Source organism: Carassius gibelio, chromosome B17 (genome assembly GCF_023724105.1).
Source record: "Carassius gibelio isolate Cgi1373 ecotype wild population from Czech Republic chromosome B17, carGib1.2-hapl.c, whole genome shotgun sequence".
In the NCBI taxonomy this organism is placed as follows: domain Eukaryota; kingdom Metazoa; phylum Chordata; class Actinopteri; order Cypriniformes; family Cyprinidae; genus Carassius; species Carassius gibelio.
The window spans coordinates 7,780,519-7,800,921 of NC_068412.1; the positions used below are offsets into that span (position 1 = coordinate 7,780,519).

General features: G+C 33.6%; 1 protein-coding gene across 1 annotated transcript in view; it reads left to right on the forward strand.

Annotated features, from left to right (window-relative positions):
• Window positions 1–20,403, forward strand: part of alk (ALK receptor tyrosine kinase) — a 371,909-nt gene that overhangs the window by 203,147 nt on the left and 148,359 nt on the right. The window lies entirely within an intron of this gene.

Genomic DNA, 20,403 nt, shown 5'->3' on the forward strand with positions numbered 1-20,403 from the left:
CACCCTGCTTCATATTTAAACAAGAAATAACATTAATCTGTGCAAAAGCCTACTTAAGACATAGTAATATGTGATTAAATAACACACTGAGTAACCATAAAATAACTATGTGTATTTATCAGAAAAACTGAAATTATTATAAGTATTAATAATAATAATAATAATAATAATAATAATAATAATAATTGTATTACTATTATTTTTTATTGTTTTTAAATTTTTTGTAGATTGAGTCATTAAATATTGTTTGGCCTCTCAATATTCTGTGCACTGTAAAAAATAAGTGTAATTTTAACTGTAAAATTTTGTAAAAACGCTACGGAAAAAAAACTGATAATAGGTTAACAGTAAGTTCCCGTACTATATACAGGGAAAAACTGTAAAAGATCTAACAAAGCATTTAATGTAAATTTACAGTAAAATTCTGTTAATTATACAGCTTTTAGAAGTAAAAAAAGAACAAATCAATGTATAATTTACAGTCTAAAACTGTAAACTGATATTTCCAGAATTCCCTGCGTGACACTCCACGTTTGAAAGTATTTTGTTTAAATAATCATGTTTTTAAATAGTTCTTGTTATCAGTTATGTACATTTGAGCTTTATGTTACATCTTCTGTTGCTTAATGAAAGTTTTTTGCATTATTTAAGTATCACGTGTGTTACCATGATGGTGTTTTGTGTTTCCATAAATGTGCACCTTCTATATGTTAATATATACTTCTGCTTGTGGTGAAGCTCCTTGTGATGAGCTTTGATACTTCATGTGGCTTTCTCTTATACAGTACCATCTTTATTATTATGGTGGTTGTCAGTATTTTCAAGGTACAAAACAGATTTAATTTTGTGTGTTGTTGAATTTACTGGTTTATATTCACATTTTCTTGTTTGTAAATTACAGCTTTATATTGTAAAATTAACAGTTTTTGACGTAAATGTGTTTACAGTTTTCTGTATTTTTACAAAATTATTCTGGCAACCACAGCTGCCAAAAAGTTTTTGTAAAAACAACAAGAAATTTTTTACAGTGTGTGTATATCTGACTAATGACTGGTCTTCATGTCAATGTCTACTGGTGGACTTTCCTAAATGTATATAAGAGGTATAAATATAATCAATAGCATGAATGTTTCATTTAGTTTGAAGCCATGAAACTAAAAACAAGGTTTTTATTTTCTGTTTTGAATTCACCTTTCAGTCAGAATCCATCCAAAAGTCAGCCATGCAAATACTTTCAAATCACAGAGTGCACGGAGATGATTGTGTATCATGCTTTGGGACATCTGTTAGATTTCCAGGTACTTGGAGCCATAACTGCAATATGATTGCCTGCAAGTGTAGAAGAACTGTTGGAACCAGAATGGTCTGACTGGCTTTATTTGGTAATCAGACAACTGGCACAAACTTGGGGAAAGGGACAAAAAGCCTGTGTCTCACAGATAATGCTCCCCTGAAACTCTCATTTAATTGCCGTAGACAACACTATCGAACTACACACATCTGTGAATTGTCCCTTGGTGATTCCTGCCATAATTATCATGCCTTATCGTGATATGCAGCCTCCATGTTGAGCTGAAGCCAAAACATGGCATTTTTTTTCCCCCCATTCCTGGCAGCACTTTGCTGATGAGGAGTACGTGCAGTGAAAACCATCCTTACCTCGGGTGAAATGAAGTGGGAGTTCTGGGCTAAAAGTTCTCAGAAGTAGAAGTTTGTGCATGTTAAATACGATAACAAAACGCATGTTCTTCTGAAGGTTCTGGGTAGATAATGTAGTACCTTTGCTTTCAGTTCTTGCAGTTTGCAGAGCAAGAGCACCGCTCACTGTTGCACTTTTGATGCTAAAGCCAACAAATCTGGCTATGCCGAGCGCTGCTCGCTTTGCTCGATTTTTGCACTTCAAAAGGTGGCGCCTGGGCAAATTTCCCTCTTCAGGAGATCCGCTTACGCTGGTTAATTGAGTCAAGGGCTTTGATGGTGTGAGGGGGAATGGAGGAATTCAGCTCCGACAGTAATTACTCTACCAAAATCTCCTTCTGTTCATGCACAAGCTTCCAATGCTGCTGGGGAGGAGCTGAAGGGATTCAGGTCAAAAGTCTTGCATCTGTTTGTATTTCCATTGAGACCAATATACACCAAGGTTTAATTTATCCTGATAATACAATCTCTCACCATTATTTGCTTTACGGCTAAAGGATGTCTGTGAAAAGACATGAAAAATAAGAGGGTTTTTTTTTAGCCATCTGGATCTATCGGAGCATCATCTGGCTCAGTAGAGGGAAGTGATTCAGACTCTTAAGAAGGATGAGGCTTCACTGGGGTCTGATGAGGTCAACTGAGATAATGAAGTATGACTGCAGGACATGTGGGTGAACCGAATCACATGGTTTTTGAAGAATCATGGGGGTGGTTTAGTGAAGGCTTGGATGATGGATTGTAATATCTGGCCTAGTTTTAAGTTGGTATTTTCATAGCAATCAATAAAACAGTGAGAATGAGAATCCGCCTAACTCCTCTGGAAAACATGTCCATCTCACACAAATTGGAGCGGATCAACCAATGACTTTTGGGAAATGGATGTCCTGGGTGGCCTCTTTATGCTTAAAAAGTGATTTTTTAAGGACAATTCTGTCAATATTTACATAACCTCATTTAATTGTTGCTTTTATTATGAGTTAAGTCAACATGAATATAATGAATCAAGCTTTTGTGTTGCATAGCAGTAGCAGTAACAGATTTAGAACTGCCCCTTTATGTCAGCTGCACCTCATCAAATGCCATCAATTCCAATCTACCTGTAAGTTTTGCTAAATTATCCAAATTATAAGAAAGTATGTATTTTGGATGCATACAATTTTATGAAATTAGCTATCCCAAAAAAAAAAAAAAAAAAAAAAGACGTTTCATATATCATTTAATATTAAGTACTGTTAAGAAAAACACAGTAATTTGAAATACAGTGCAAATGACAAGATATATTCATGATTTTCAGGTTAAAATAAATGGCAAAAATCACTGATTGCAGTTGACCGTTAGGTCACGGTTTCTTACCCAATACAACTTGGAAGTTTAAACTTCAACACCCTACAATTAGTGTCTTGCGCAACATCACTAAGGTCAGAGGCTTCTCTCAATATTTCTTATCTTTCTGGCCATCACTGAAGGCCCATAGGACCAACTCTCAGGTTTTACATCTCCATGTTTGCAAGTATGTATGCTTGTGTGTATGAGTTTCACACCACAGTACTTTTATCTGTGGTTTATGATTGCATTGCCTCAGACTTTGAAATAATATATTGAGTGCCAGCAGCACAGAAAGTAGCTCTTGACGTGAGAAGAAAGAAATCTGGGAGATATCAGTGAGGGCTTTTTCTTTAAGCCCCTTCAAAGACAGTCAGAGCAAGGGCCACAACAGACATATTTAAGAGCTGAGGCCAAGCGGGAATACCAAGGAATAGCAATATGAGATATTAATGGCAGTAATATTGAATGAGACACAGAGAGAAGGAGACAATAAGGAATGGATTGACACTGACAAAAATAAAGTGTGAAGAAGCATGTATTGGATAGGGACAGAGAGAAAAAGAACACTATATACCAAAAAACTTGACAGAACTGATCTGTATTAGATCCGCTTTGAGCCACAAGACCCTGAAGGTGTGTCTCAACTCCATGATGAAATCTTGTTGTCCTTTCACTGGGTACCCAAGTGTGCAAACAGATGCAGCATGGAAACATGAATACATATCCATCAAAGCAATGATGTTGCCCACAGTTTAACTTCTAATGAGCTGACAGCTGCCTACACATAGTATCTGTGAGGTCCACACTTTTGGCCCAACGAAGGTATCCGAAGGTGGATTAGGTGGATTCTCTGACCTGTGGCCTTTTGCAAGGCTCTGTCTTAGCCCCTTCTCTATTTTCCCTCTATATGCCATACCTCTGGGCTTCCTATTCTATGGAAACATGGTGTTTCTTTTCATTTCTATGCAGATATTACTCAAAACTATCTACCAATCAAAAGAAACAATTCCGCAGCGATTACCTCTCTTCAGCAATGCTTAGAGGAGGTCAAAGCATGGCTCACTCAAAATGTCCTCTTCCTTAATGAAGACAAGACCAGCCTTTTTGATGAAGATTTGCGTTGACAGGGTCATGACTTTGGAATACGCTGCCTTTAGAAATGAGAATAGCCCCTTCTCTGTCTGTTTGTAAGTCCCTGCTAAAAACCTATTTGGTTTTCTAAGTGGACTGATAACTGTTATTTGGAATTATTATTATTATTATTATTATTATTATTATTATTATTATTATTATTATTATTATTATTATTATTTATTTATTTATTTATTTATTTATTTATTTATTTTACACAGGTTGTTCATATTTTTTATCTGGCTTACTTTCTGTGTATGTTTTTATAATTTGCTCTTCTGTGAAGTACTTTGGTCAGCCTAGTGGCTGTTGTAAATGTGCTATACAAATAAAATGAACTTGAACTTGGATTAAGATTTCCTTCGTGCTCTGTCTTTTCAGCGTGCAAAGTTATTAAATTTAGGTTAAATGCAAATCTGAGTCCACTTTTTATGACCTCGCATTTGGGTTAGAATATCAATTTTACAGACTGTTTACTGCATAATACAAATAAAGCCACTAATATTTACTTTAATATTGTTCAATTAAAGAAAGCTAAATATCAGCTTGCATAAGTATATATATATATATATATATATATATATATATATATATATATATATATATATATATATATAAAACTAATGTGTGAATATATCAACAGCTTTTACATCAACTTTTAACATGGCTCATCCAATCAATGTTGCTAATGTTATTAATGAACAGTGCATGCAAAATGCAGTGCAGTAAATATGCAGAATACATAAAACAGCTGAATAGACAACGCCTTCATTAGACAGCACTGTCAATAAAATATGCTAATTACCCATACCATACTGGATTGCAGATAATTCTTAATTTGTCAGTTCTTAATTAAAACATATTTCTGATGCATCATTGCTGAATATTCACCCATCATTTCATATTGGTTCATCAAATAATCCATAATATATATATATATATATATATATATATATATATATATATATATATATATATATATATATATATATATATATATATATATATTAGTGCTGTCAAAATTAGCGCGTTAACGCATTCGATTAATTTGAAATATTTAACGCGTTAAAAAAAAATAACGCAATTAACGCGGTTGCAGTTTTTTTTTTATTTCCAGTTGTGGCCTATGTGTGTTCAACGTGCAAAGAAATATGGATAAGACCAAGGAAGGACTTTTAGACGGAAAGTTTCAGTATAAAACTCTGCCGGATTACTCTTCAGTCTGCCACAAGAAACATTACTCTTCATTTAGTCTGCCACAAGAAACAGCAACATTAAAATCATGAACTCAAATGTCATTGTTTAAAAAAAAAAAAAAAAACAATGACGTAACAGTGCGTAAATCAGACCTTTCTATAACGCTAACGTTAATAAGCTTAAATGAAAATAACGAAATAATTGTGTAGCGGAGTATTTTTTGTACACAGTGCCGCGAACTGTCAATCACTCCTGTGCGCGTGCATCACTGTCCTCCTCAGCTGCAGCAACTTGCGCTCTCTCTCTTCATCAAGCTTTAAAACAAAAAGGGGACAAAAAGATCATATTGTCTTTGTGCATAGGCTATAGATTAATTAGATAAATGAATATCTAAATTTGTGCCTTGCCGTCTATGGTATTTTTTTAGAACTTAGAAAAAAGATGCTGCAGCCAATGAACAGCCAGAGGGGGCTGCAGGACGACTCAACCTCCGCAGACAGTTTTTAATGTTTATCAGACAATAAATACTCAAGATTTTGCTTTAGTATAACTCACAACGAGTTTCACACACCTTCTCCGGCCACGTTGAGTTGTTGACACTTAACAGTGGGAAAAGCGACACATGCGCTATTCACTTGTATAACTTAAGGGTGAATGGGTAATGTAGTTTCTGCTCTGGGTGGGTTGAATTAGGAAGCTTGCATTGTGAAGGGCGCTCTGAAAATCGGCAGTGCAGGTAAACGATTAAAACCTCTATTAAAACAGATGTCCAAATGAGCGTACAGGTACGCTACAAGCACGTTCTGGGCGCACGGAGAGGTGGCGGTATGTTCAAGAGCTATATTTGGAAGTGGCAGTACTGAGTATGGGTGCATACTGGCCCACTTAAAGCACTGGCAATGACTATACTTTGGAATTTTTTTTGCAGTCCACTTAGAATTCAACATGGAAATCATTTTTGTTTTTTATTGGCATTGATTGTTTTGAAATTCAAATGGTACTTACATGCCTGTGTTTTTATTTCTGTAATAAATATGGCTTTCAAGCCAACAGTTAATTTGGAGGATATTGATGGTTTATTGCAGGTATGTTGTTTACATGAGAAAATCTGTGTTACAAGTTAAACAAAAATTCCAATAAACAATCATATTTTGAATTTAAATAGTTTCTTTGTCTTGAGTTTACATTAATTATTTACATTTTACATTTACATATCCAAAAAGTTTCAGTCTTTTAATTGCGATTAATCGCGATTAATCGCGATTAATTTTAAAAAATTGTGCGATTAATTAGTTAATTTTTTTTAATCGATTGACAGCACTAATATATATATATATATATATATATATATATTAACTTTAACTTTTAATGTAATAGATGCAGCTGCTTTGTTGAGCACGAGGGAAAGAAAAAGTTTGAATGGTCTTGATTACCTGTTTAAATGCGGACAGTGTGTTTCCTTTAACCCTCCTATGTTAAATTCTGTCTTTTCTTGTCTACATCCCGATGACTCTGCCCTGTTTGCATTGCAGATTTTCTTTCAATGTGGTTAAGCACCTTGTGCTGTAGTCAATGGTAACTCAAATAAATGGACATCCTTTTTCTTTTATTGAGAAATGACTGGGCTGAGACATTTGTCCCTAGGGTGTTGCTGGGTTGTTAAGAAAGCCCACTGACAGTATTTCCATGTTATTTACTAAGAAAGCACTCTGTATAAGCTATCGTTTGTCTGTCTCCAGCTAAATTATTGCATGATGTGTGTGCTCGAGTAAAAGGGCACATGATGCATGTGTTGTTAGCGTTTGTTTCTGTATTAGGAGCATGTAAAATAGGAACGATTCCATGAAGAGAACTGGGTCTGGCATTCTAGAATAATTCCTCAGAGCTCCTGTTTACTTACACTTGACAGTTTTGAGGCATGAATAGTAGCTTGTCCCTTAGGTGTGCTGTGGTTGATCGGCTGCATTTGTCTTGCTCCTCTTCTCCTTGAATTGAATGAAAGATTTTTGTTTCAGATTTTCTAAGTTAAATTGAGTGAAAAGTTTAAAAAAGAAAGAAAAAAAAAAACTCATTTTAAATTATTATTATTGTTCATGTTTCAGAAAAATGCAAAAGCGCCAGCCTTTACATGTACTTTTTGTTTTTTTTCAGAATGTGACACACTTTGTTATTATTATTATTATTATTATTATTATTATTGTTGTTGTTGTTGTTGTTGTAAAATGCATTTTTAAATATAATACAATAGTTAAAATATTTACAAATTATATATATAAATAGTTTGTACACAGTGTATAGTATGCATTTATATTCATGCATTCACAACCAAAAAAAAACTAAACAAAACAAACTACTGTATTAATGATATGTCATTCAGTAAGTCTATGGCTCCAGGATCTATAACTTGGAGATAATGGGGTCTGGAGCTGGATAATACTGCTACTAATGCTCTCAGGATAATCATAACTCGTTCATTATGGAGCTGTTTCCTGAAGAAGCGGAGTGTTCATTAGGAAAGAGCAGCAGAGGAGCTGTCCAGTGCTGAATCAAGAACACATCTTTCAAAGTAGTACAGAGAAGCCCTATACACTTAACAATGCAGGAACAGTTTGTTTGTGTTACAGAAATGACAATACTTAAATTAAAGCCTTTATACACATATGAATTATTTTATCACACCGATATTGAGTACCTCTCAAATATATCATTGTAAATGTAAATACAGATATTAATACATCTGCATTTACTTTATATAAAATAACTTATTTAGCTCAGACTAGTTTAAATTACCTCAAATAAATCATAATTTGCCTTTTCTTCACTGTTAAAGACAAGGGATAAATGCAAATTATAAAGCAGATAAAAAAAGAATAATTAAAGAAAAACTAATTTGTATAGACAAATATTTGTTTTTTGATTAGGTTCAAACTTTAAAGTTTTTCCTTCCTCCATAAACAAACAGAAATTAGCTATAATGTTAAAATAGACTTTTACTGGAGGTACAAATTTTAACTCTTTTTTTTAATTTCAAAATGTCTTATTACTTCCCTTTAAATATGAGGTGAAATAAGATCGGGACATATTGTTTCCCTAACCTATATGAGATGTTATCCAGTTTTTTCTTTAAATAATTTAAGGCTTAAAGGGGCTGTAACTGAGCTTTTCAGACCATCGGCAAGAAAGAGAAAGAAATATAGCACTGCAGCAAGAGGTCGAAAGGTCACAGTTTCGCCTCCCGCCAGCCTCATTGGCCGCTCTGCTATGTGGCTTTGGAGCATCTGCAAGCGTAACTGACCCTTGGTCTGCACCATTAGCAATGCATTTCTAAGGATGGGCGACTGGCTCCACTTAAGAGTGGTTCATCTGTCTCCTCATAGCCTCTTGCTGCACTGGTGAATAATTAAACGTCTGGCTCAGTCAGCTGGCTAATTAAATCCGCCGTTGTGTATGGGATGAGGCGAGGCGTCTGCCGCAGCCTCCGAGGAGGGAGCTGGAGCTACCAAGGAGGGACGGGGAATGACAAACACCACCCTAATTAATCTGTTCACTTATTTGAATATTGCACATCTGGCTGGCATGGACGTAAGCTGTTACCGTAGTCTCTGTTTAAGTGTGTTTGTATGTGCACAGCTGTGCCTGCGTGAAACTGGCATGTGTAATCAAGTGGGAAACTTGTTGAGCATGACTGAATGTGTCGATAATGGTTTCCAATCAGTCGAAGACCATACTTCCTAGTGCCCTGCTGAGTTGAACATGCCTGATATGCGCTTGGTCACAATAACGGCTATTTAGCTCTTCTAATTTAACATTTAAACAAAACATAAACACTCAATTTAGTGACATACCTGCATGCTGAGTTCTGGGATATTAATGCTAGTGAAATCAGTCATCACATAGAACAACTTGCAATTACATCTGAAGTGTCTCTGAAGATGTGATAGAATCCAAAATGAGGATACAGCCAGAACTCATTTAAAATTAAAGCTTAAATTAGAAACTGAAAACTTTTAGTATATTTTTTACCTGTTCATAAAACCTTGCACTAAAAAAAAAAAAAAATTAAAAAAAAAAATAAATAAACTAAAAAAAAAAAAAAATTCAAAAGAACTTTAAAACGGGCTTGAGCAAAACTCTACACCCTCACCTCATTGGATATTTTCAAGTAACAGCTGAAAAGTCATCTCCGACATTGGACAGCAATCAAAAAAAAAAAAGAAAAAAAAGAAAAAAAAAGAAAAGAAAATAAACTTTGCTTTCTTTAATCCCTCCCTGTCTATCTTTTGCTAAACTGATCAATATCTGCAATTTGTATTTTAAACCATTTCCTGTGGGTTTTTTTTTTTTTTTTTTTTGGCCTCTTTATGATAAAGTGCTTGCTGTATTCCTCAATTGTAAGTCGCTTTTGATAAAAGCATCTACTAAATGATGAAATATAGATGTAAAATGCAAAATGTGTTAATATAACAAACAATTAAAACTATCATACAGTAAAAATATATATATATTTTATATATATTATTATTATTATTATTAGCTATTTATTAGTTCTTTAAAAGTGTATCCGGATACTAGTTATCATATTCTTATAATCTGTGAATTATGATACATAATTTGTATATGTCAATGGTAAATAAGAATGCATACGATAAAGAAAAGGAAAACTGTTTTAAAATAATCTAGTGAAAACATTTTATATAATGTTTTAATGATTATTTTCTTGAAAGAATAATGAAAGGTATTGACATAAAGCCTCTCAAAAATTACAAAAATTAAATACCTATATACATAAAAATTGAGTTTCAAGTCATTACCCAATATTATTATTATTATTATTATTATTATTATTATTAGTATTATTATTATTATTTTAATTTGGTATCTGTCAATATATTCCTAATGGCAAACTTCTGTCTGTTCACCTTATACCATATTTCTGTCAGCCTTTTAATCTTTCTAATATTTAATCTCATCATGAAAATATCCTCCCACACATCTCTATGACATGTAAATGTCATTAGTTTGGATGACTGTTTATGATCCATGCTTTAATATAAATATATTCCAATAAATCACTCATATTGCCATTTTTCGCCCACAGCCAAATAGCAGCGGCAGACATATTGTGTTCTGCGTGTAAACAACATTAGCTAGTGTCAAATTAGTAAAGGCTAGAACTTTTGACTTCAAACTGGCGAATTTGTTAGTTCCAACTCTTTTGTAAGCTCCAGCACTCCGTCTCATTAATATTCCTTCGCTTCTCAAGTCCCTGGATGGAGCATTTGTGAAATAATCTCTAATGGGCAAAGCAGAACAGAGAAGTTGGGTCTTTTTATGACACAAATGGAGTTATTACATGCTTTTAATGTAACCTAATCAGGTAATAACACCACTCAGGAGGGGCGCAGCTCTCCAGTCATAATTCTCTTGTAGCTCTGTGCTTTTGTCGGTGGATAAATGGCCTAAACAGGACTTTCAGCTGGCCACAGATCTGTCACTGCCGGGAAACTAGCGAAGTCCATTGGTGTTTGTGCCAGAGGGGGTCTCGCTAATTTATGGATTAATTCCTTTTCGTCTCCTCTACAAAGACAGCCAGTGATTTGTTTATATAATTTTACCGCCATCAGGTTTCTTTCTGCCTGTTTATCAAAGCGGTTTCAGGTCAACACTACCTGTCACCATCACTTTCATGTTCTTTATTACACCCGCTGTGACCATTTACACTCATCTTTGACAACCTGCCAAAAACGCACACGAGTACATGCTCATTCAGTCAACTCATTGATATAATTTTTTTTTGTACACGTTCCGATTTTCAGAAGTCAATTTCATTCTGCAAATGGAGCCTGGATAATTTTCTCTTGCATGACTCAGTTCATTTTTGCCTTTGTTTCTCATTGAGCGTCTATAAATCACATTGACCAGCAACTGAAAGGACAAAAGACGCCTGGGCAAAGGAGCGGAACATTAAACACTATATTTTAATAAAGCAAATTTTTCATCCACAGTCATTCAGTTAAAGAAAGGTCTTTATTCTCAATTTCTTACCGCGATCAATTTGGAGCAGAACTTTGGCCCTTCTCTGAAATCCCCATCATCGTATAATGTCACAGAAATCTAACCAAGAAGGCATATTACCTATTGATTTTATTTCTCATCCAAAAAGGGGGGTGGGGGCACGCTGGTTTTTATAAGTTTCTCTTTCTTTCCACATCTACAGTTTGAAAAAGAAACCACAAGGTAAAGCTAATGGTTGAACTACAAGGTGGTATTTTATTTTCCAATCATTGGTGGAAAGGTGGTCCATCATGATCACCAAGTAAGACTAAATCATTCACTTCCTCAAAACCCTAAAGAAAAACTGACTGCTTACCTGCTGCTTTAAATTATTCTAACTTTCCCAGGCTATGTGTTCACTTCAAATGCTGCGGTCACATATGTCACGTTTCCTGCACAGCTGCATTACACAGGCATACTGTATGTAGGATGTATTATGATTTATATATATAAATATTTTTTTCATTTCCTTTTGCTGCAGTGTGTTTTCTTGACCTTTTACTTTTTGCTTCTTTACAATTCTGACATTCTTTGTGACCTTTGAATGATTTGCTTTATACCAAAGTATTGCAGTTTTGTCTGAGTGTGTTTTATGAAGTAACTTTTTTTTTTTTTACAAGGCAATTATGAAAATAATGATATTGCGAATATACTGTAGAGGCAAAAAGGAGAGGGAACAATTAGATTATCAGAGATATAGATATAGCAATCCAATCTATCACACATTATTTCTGCTAATTAATTCTGTTAATTAATTATAATCAACTATTAAAAAGTTAATTAAGAAAGTTGAGAGTGATAACTGTGGATAACACATGATGTTTATCATAATATGTATGCCATAATGTTAAAACTTTCATAGAGAGAGAAAGAAAACAAGTATTTCATTAATTTCTATTATATATTAAAAAAAAAACATACTTAAAAATGATGATGTGCTTTTATAATAATACAAATATTTAATTCAGTCATTTGTTAATTCTTACATGAAATAATTATACATTATAAAAACTTAAAAAAATAAAAACATACATACATAAACTACTGTATACTAATACAATTTTATTTTTGTTGAACCTGTGCCTTGGGTTCAAATGAACCCAGAGTAATTGAGTTCAGAGAGCTGCATTTCTGTAGACTGTGCAGTGATGAATCTTCGAAGCTCTGTTGTTCGAGATATTACTTCACTATATTTACTTGCCAGGTGCATGATAATTTAATTTATATGCATGTGTGTGTGTGTGTGTTTAGTGAGAGGAAGAAATGCAGGGAGACTGTGATCATAAAATAAATAAATAAATAAATAAATAAATACATAAATAAATAAATAAAAATTTTCCTTGATCAGCACTAGTGTTGCAGAGGATTCTGGGTAGCCCTGCTGTGAAACATCAAATCATTGACAACAGTTCAGGTCTATGTCAATCACATCCCAGCAGGATTCATTTGGGCTTCACTCATTCAAATTGATTGATTTGATGTAGCCGCAATGTTGCTATGGACTTGAAACAAATGCTTTATAAAAAATTCCCCTTAATTATGATTTCATTTTATTTATTTATTTATTTTTTTTCTTTTGGAGTAGCGTTTCCACAAATTATCTAATGAGAGAATGTATTAATACAGCTAATTGATTGTGAGACCTTGTATTTGATGTAGTAAAAACTGACATGCTTCAAGCAGCAATATCTGTCAACAATAGCTGTCTTTTTAGAAATGAATATGTATTTGATGGCATCCTAGAGATCTGAACAACAAAAACATTTTTTTTTTTAATTTCCGCTTTGTCATAAGGATATATTCAACCAACCAATCAATCAGTCTCACGTTGATGTATTTCTTCTTCTTCTTCTTCTTCTTCTTCTTCTTCTTCTTCTTCTTCTTCTTCTTGTATAGTATTATCTCTGTATGAGTCATATAATTGCATGCTATATCTTCTAGTGAATGGAATACTTTAAGTGAAAAGAACTTCAAAGCAAATCGAGTGTCTTATATACAGGGCTGCTGCTGGCCAAATGGGCGCCCTAAGCAGGATTGTATTGTTGTGCTCCCTTCCTCAAATATTATTAAAATAAAATAAAATAAAATAGAACTTTAAATCTCGTGAGCGAGTTAATCATTGTTCGTTATCTGGCTCGGCTCGGTGTTCATCTTCAGTTCTCTCTTCACAGCAGTTCAGTCAGTGTACTGTTTGAGTAAATGAATTACTGCGGGATATTGGTTTGTTTGAACTTAGAGGAAGTGTCAGCCACATTAAAAAAGTGAACAGCTAAAGTCATTTGTGGATTAATGCTTATTGGAGACGCGAACCATTTCAAACAATTCAGTTCGATTTGGTGAACTGGTTCAAGAAGAACCGGTTACATCGAGTGATTTGTTCGCGAACCGGATTTTCCTGAGGGAACATGAAAAGTCAGACACCTATATTAACACATTACAGTTGTTTTAAGCGACGGCACTTCTTATATGGAGTTATTTTTAGACATATAAATAAATACTTTTTCTTGAGCTGTAAAATTCTTGATTTATTATTATTATTATTATTATTATTATTATTATTATTATTATTATTATTAATAATAATAATAATTACATATTACATACTATATTGTGCATCCACCTTGTTGATTTTAAAGGGACAATACATGAGAGTGTGTAGTTTTGACAACATATTTCAACAGAATTCTAGATTAATTTGATTTTTAAGGCTGGCTTGTGTTTTTGTAACATCTCTGGTGCACTTTGTTCTTCTCAATATTGTCTTTTTTGTGGCATCAGAGAGTTGAGTGGAGATCAAAGTTCCTGGTGTCAGTTGAGGAAATGTCAAAACAAAGAAAAGAAAGAATGAATCAAACAAACAGGTGCTCATGTTGCTGAGAGAGCACTGTGTTGTCTTATTAGCCTAATGAGCAACGCCAGATGCGTTGCTTTTCAGCAGTCATGTTCATTTACTGCTAAGCTGAAAAGATCTTCAGAAGCCTATGCTATTTGAGCTTGCATTGATTTGTTTGTTATATCATGTTTATTTTTGCTGACTGCAGTCTTGAGTCCTGTAAATTGCTGACCATTATATTTACAAGCAGAATTGTTTGTGCAAAAGCAGTATTTATTATTATTTTGTTTCTCTGACAGTTAGGGTTAGTTGGAAGGGTAGAGAACCTCTGTGGTAACAAGTACACATCAACTTATTTTACTAACCCTAACCTAACAGGCCACATACACAATTCAGCTAAATTATGTTTTTCAGTTCACTCTTTTTTTACTTGTCCTGTTCGGTACAAACGTAAGTCCATATTTTATGGGAGTGATCAGTCCACTGCATTTTAATTAACTCCTGAAAAGTTCAGGTACTGACAACCGCATTTACAGAAGCTATACGTGCACATAACTGAACTAAACAAATTGTTGTTAATGAAAGAGTGTTTCAGAGTTGTGTCTTTGCTTTAGCAGGGTACATTTTGACTCATGCATGTTGCCAGATCTTTGCTAGATAATAATAATAATAAAAACATCAATCAATCAATCAATAAGAACAAGCCAAATGCAGAAATATTGTGATCTGCACCTGTCTAGTTTATTAATTAATAAGTCTATTTAAGGGTTATGAGCCAAGACCAAGAAACAAAACCAAAGACATGGAAACAATTCAAGATCTTGCACTAGGAAGTAGCCTTACAAACATAAACCACGCAAAATTATAATTTTGTGGAATTTCCTCCCATTTTAAAATGTGGTTATCATCACTGAAACTTTGCAGTGTGTGGCCACAGCGTACTGATACTGTATGAATTAGATGACGTACACTATTTTTTTTTTTTATTTATTATCATTTTTAAATTAATGAGAGTTAGCTGACATGTAGTTGCAAATGAATGAGAGTTAGTCATAGTTAAAAAGTTACTTAAAGTTAGTAGAATGTCTAAAGTTGACAATTTAAATAAAGTGTAACATACACCTTGATAGGAAAATAAACCATCTTTCTGCATTGACGGCCTTTCAAAAGATACGTAGGTACATTCCAAACTACATAATTAAGTCACAACTATTTAATTACCATTCTAGAAGTTGTACCATACAGACATATTCATTTGGAGAGGTTTTGAATAAAGTGAAATTATATATCGAAAAAAAAAAAAAAAAGATTGAGTATTATGTGTTGCAATTATAAAGACACATGAAGAAGAAGAAAAATACAACTATTTAGCACAGTTTAATACTATTTTGTAATTTACAATAAATAAATAAACAAACAGAATGATAGGTAAATGTCAGCAGCATTAGTGTTTTGAAATAAATGCAGAAGTGAAAAATAAGGAGAGAAACAAACTGTTTTTGTAAAGGGGTTGGGAGACTCAAATTGTTTACTGCTTTTCCTGCTGTTCACCGGGATTGAAGAAAAGTGACTGGGTTGGTATTCAGTGAAGTTTCCGTTGCTAGAGTTTCTAAGAGTGCTGAATGTTTTTTTCTCCTGCTGTGTAGCCAACATTTAAGAAGCTAGTTCTCTCTGTGATGTTGTCAAGAGCAATAGAAAGTAAACTGTTTAGTCTCTAACCTGTGATAAATATGAATTTGTCACTAAGGTGCATCCAAGTGTGTTGAAAAGTATAATCGCAGACTGAGTTCTGTAACCATCATCGTTTGAACTTTAAAGTGCTCAGCTCGAAGTGAACAGCTTTTGCAAATACTTCACATTCTTTGTTTCCATTTTATATACAGAAATGTTCACCCTTTTACTGTAACATGTAAAGTTATTATTATTATCCCCCCCCCCCACCCCCAAATACATTAATGGTCTGTCCTCATCAGTTTTAGAGCTATTTGATGTTTAACCCAGAGTGGCTGAAAGTGTGTGTGGGCTGCAGAAATGTGCTAGAATTACCACTGTTCTGGGTGGTAGACCGTCTTGAGAGTATTTTGAATCATGCAAATGGGTCTAGGTCATGGGCTTTGACCATGCTGTTTTTATACAGCAGCTTTAACTTCACTGACAGTGTTTCAATTCATCCCCGTCTTTGGATTTCATATGTTTCGCACTTCATGCTCTTCGTTTGGTTAACCTCCCAGAAGTCAGTGAAAAGTAAATGTAGGTCTAGGCACTACTCTGTATTCCAAAACCATAAAACTTCCAAATTTAAACTAGTTACTGGTTAAAAGATGTGGGCTGAGTTTCCCAAAGCACTTAACAGAATCTTTGATAACTCTAAAGCTGTACTAGGCATCTCTATGGTACGTTTCCAAAAAGCATTACTATGTAAGTAGTACAAAGCATTTGTAAATTGTGCATGTCTCAGAGTCTTGTAAGTTCATTATGTGCAAATTTACAGTTTAAAAGAGACAAAGATATGCAAACAAATTATAGGACTATATTTTGTTAAGCTATGTATCCTAAGTCTAATGTTCTAAAGTCTAATGGTCTAAATAATTATCTTTATATATATTTTTACAACTGACTACCACTAAAACCACACTAATGTTGATATTGTGTATTTGAATATTTTAAGAGTATCTTTTGACATTTGTAACATGTAACAAATTTAAGATTTTTTATAAAATTTTTTTTTAGGAAGAAGAAAAATCAAGAAAAAATCAAATTCCCAAAAAATGTGTTTGATTTATTTGATTGCACACAATATATAACTTTGCAAACACTCATTAATGATCATTCTACTAGGTTAATCAACAGCTTTGAATGAATGAATGAATGAATGAATGAATGGTTCAAAGATATAAATAAATTAAATCATGAAAACATATGGCAGAAGTTAAGAATATGTAATTTTTTAGGAATATTCATGGCTTGAAATTTAAAGAACATTTGCCTCAATAACAGGCTTAAATGTTAATATACAAAAAAGATGTTTTAAAATATGTTTTTTTGTGAATGAATGAATGAATGAATGAATGAATGAATGAATGAATGAATGAATGAGTGAGTGAGTGAGTGAGTGAGTGAGTGAGTGAGTTAATTAATTTGTTGTCAGCAAATCAAATGGTACAGATAATGATTCTTATGCAGAGACCTAGGGAGCATTACACATTTTAAAAACAGTATACCTCTGGTCATAAATTAAGTCTTATGAAAATGTACTGCATACATACCACTAAAGTGATTAAAATGGCATATGTCTTCATGTAATAAATCACATAGCTACATGTGGCTTCACTGCTGTTTTTAACTGAAAACTTATCTTGATTTGGAAGGCAGCCATGGGTGCACGTTCAATAAAAAAATTTGAAAAGCATTCAGCTGCGTCATACATGCCCTCCATACTCCAGATGTGTGCACTGAACTGAGACTGATTCACTTCTGCGGGTGTGCGAGCTGAGCTATCAAGTCCCAAAGAAAGTCCCTGTGGAAAGAAAGAACCTCAGCGAGCAGTGTTTTTGAATGTCTGCGTATATTTAGCTAATGACCGTCGCATTTATCAAAGAAATGTTTAATCATCACACAATACATATCAGACTTTGAAAGTTATTGGTTTCTTAGCTTACAAAATATTTAAGAATCACACTTTAATTGAGCAATTGAAGAATGTTCCTTATTCCACAGCACTAAAACATTTATACTTAAGAAATTTCCTAGAATGTGCTGAAAAAAAGAAAGAAAAAAGAAAAAAATAACACTACATATGGGATTATTGTAATCGTATCATTGTATTATAGTAGTATAGTATTGTATAGTATTGTATCGGGTCAAAAGATGATTGCAAGTGTAAATAGATGATGACAAAGTTCTATTTTTTACATCCTGTAACTTTATAGTTCACATAGCAACTGTATACCATTTTTTTTTTTTTTTTTTTTTTTTTTTTTTTTGTGAGCTTACAATAATAATCTTTGGTTACAGTTTATTTTAAGGTACTCTTGTTACACATGTTACATGTACTTATTATTATAATAACAATAAATTATGCATAATTACATGCAAGTAACCATCATGAATCCTACATGTTAGTAATCAACTTTACTCAGTGCTTAAATTTATGATTACATTGCAACAAGGACACCTTAAAATAATGTGTAACACATTATGTGTTGTTCTGTGAAGTACCATATAAATTTAATTGTATTACCATAATATTATCTGATGATCAAGACTGAGCTGTTGAAAATTTAAAACTGCTGTAGCTGAATAACTGGATGCATTAAGCATTACATGGAGGAATTCTGAAGGATCACAAGCTAGCCAAGCACCTTAAATGTTATTTTTTTGTCTCAATAAATCAATTAATGCTCTGTCCTGGAACCCAGAACACCATATATATATATATATATATATATATATATACTATATAAAGCTATGCTTCATGTGGATTTCATCTGGCTGGGGATTTTACAACATGACATTTAAATGTTATATAAGCAGTGTTGGATATGTTTTAGCAATTAAGGTTTGCACTCAGAAAACCGCTGGTTTGGTTTATTCACCAGCCACAGCTGCTGGCCAAAACACATGCCTACAGGCCAACATTTGATCCATACACTTCTTCAAAGCACACAGCACTAAGATTTGTCAAGTAATGCATGGTAAATTGTTGTCAGTCTGTGAGCAGCAAGTTTTGGGTTTTGTACAGCTTTCAGCAAGGGGTGTTAAGGTGGTATTCAAAAGTTAAGGAAGCCGTAGTCAAATTACATGCTTAGTTGAATTTTTAACTAAGTTTCTAAGTTAGCACAACCCCTGCTGTGACCAGATCTGAACTTGATACATTTCATTGAATTTTAAGGCACAGTTAAAAAAGGAGAGAATAAATCTGTTTAATAACACCCTTTAACAGAAATCAAAGCCCCGTAGTCAGTTTCAGAAACAGGCTCTCTATTATTACTTACCTCTTTTCAAATGCACAGCATGTTTAAAGATATGCCTAAAGGATTCTGAACAATCAGGGGCTTGTGAAAGCCATTTAGCCTTAGACCTTACTTCCTTGTTTAGTACATTTATGTATAATTTATATATAAAAAAAATATATATATATGTAAAATCACTTAAAGAGATGGGGGAAGACAGCAGAATTTGTATTATTACTAAATCTTTAATATAAAGATAATTATTTTATGTTCTTAGCCCTTTAGTACCCGATGCCTAGTAATTCCTCTCACTTTCTCTAGAATGCTGCAAGACCCCTAATGTAAACCAAACCCTAAAAATACGATGCTATAACGAATCCTTGCTGGATACAGATAACTCTGTGAATAATGAAAATGTTACATTCCGGGGAATTTTTCCTCCATTTTCTCCCCCTGATGTTGTTTTCATTCCTTTTCTATCAAAAGAAGGTCTCTTTTGTCTTTTTCCGTGCTCTGGCCCTGTGGAAAATTTCCTGATTGAGGGAGCTGAATGAGGCTGTTGAGAGGGAGGACTCTAAATCAAAGCCCACAGACAGAGCTTTGATTTCTCTCCTCTCTTTCATTATTTATTTCGTTTTCCTCTGGTGTGTTGTCATTTTACCCCCTCACTCATCTATTTTGGCTCTACATGGGCTCACTGTCGGCTGCCTGGGCCACAGATCTGCGAATTTCACTTTCACACATACTCTTACGAAGCAGATACACTCAAGTGTACAGAGATGGTATGAAAAGGAAACAGGCCACTTGTTAAAAAATGTATGGGAGAGATTGCAAAGAAGAAATCTTTTGGCAAATCTTTGTTAAACCAACCTGAAGAAAAAAAAAAAAAAAGGAAAAGAAAAATAAATAGCTGGTTTGAGCTAAATAAATTAAGTAATTGAAATCAGATGTTATTGCCTGTTTGACATATGTTGAAAAATGTGATTTAACAAACTCAAGCATGGCAAAGTCTAATTTTAGTGTTTCTGCATCAAAGCATATTGTATCTGTAGTTTCATAGAAATTAGATGCATGGAGCTGTTACCAAGAGCAATTACACTGTACTTTCTGTAAAAACAATAAAGGTAGCACTTTTTTTTCAGTCCTGTTCCCCGTGTACATACTATCTACATGTTATAGTAATTGCAATAACTATGTAATAACTAGGAACTA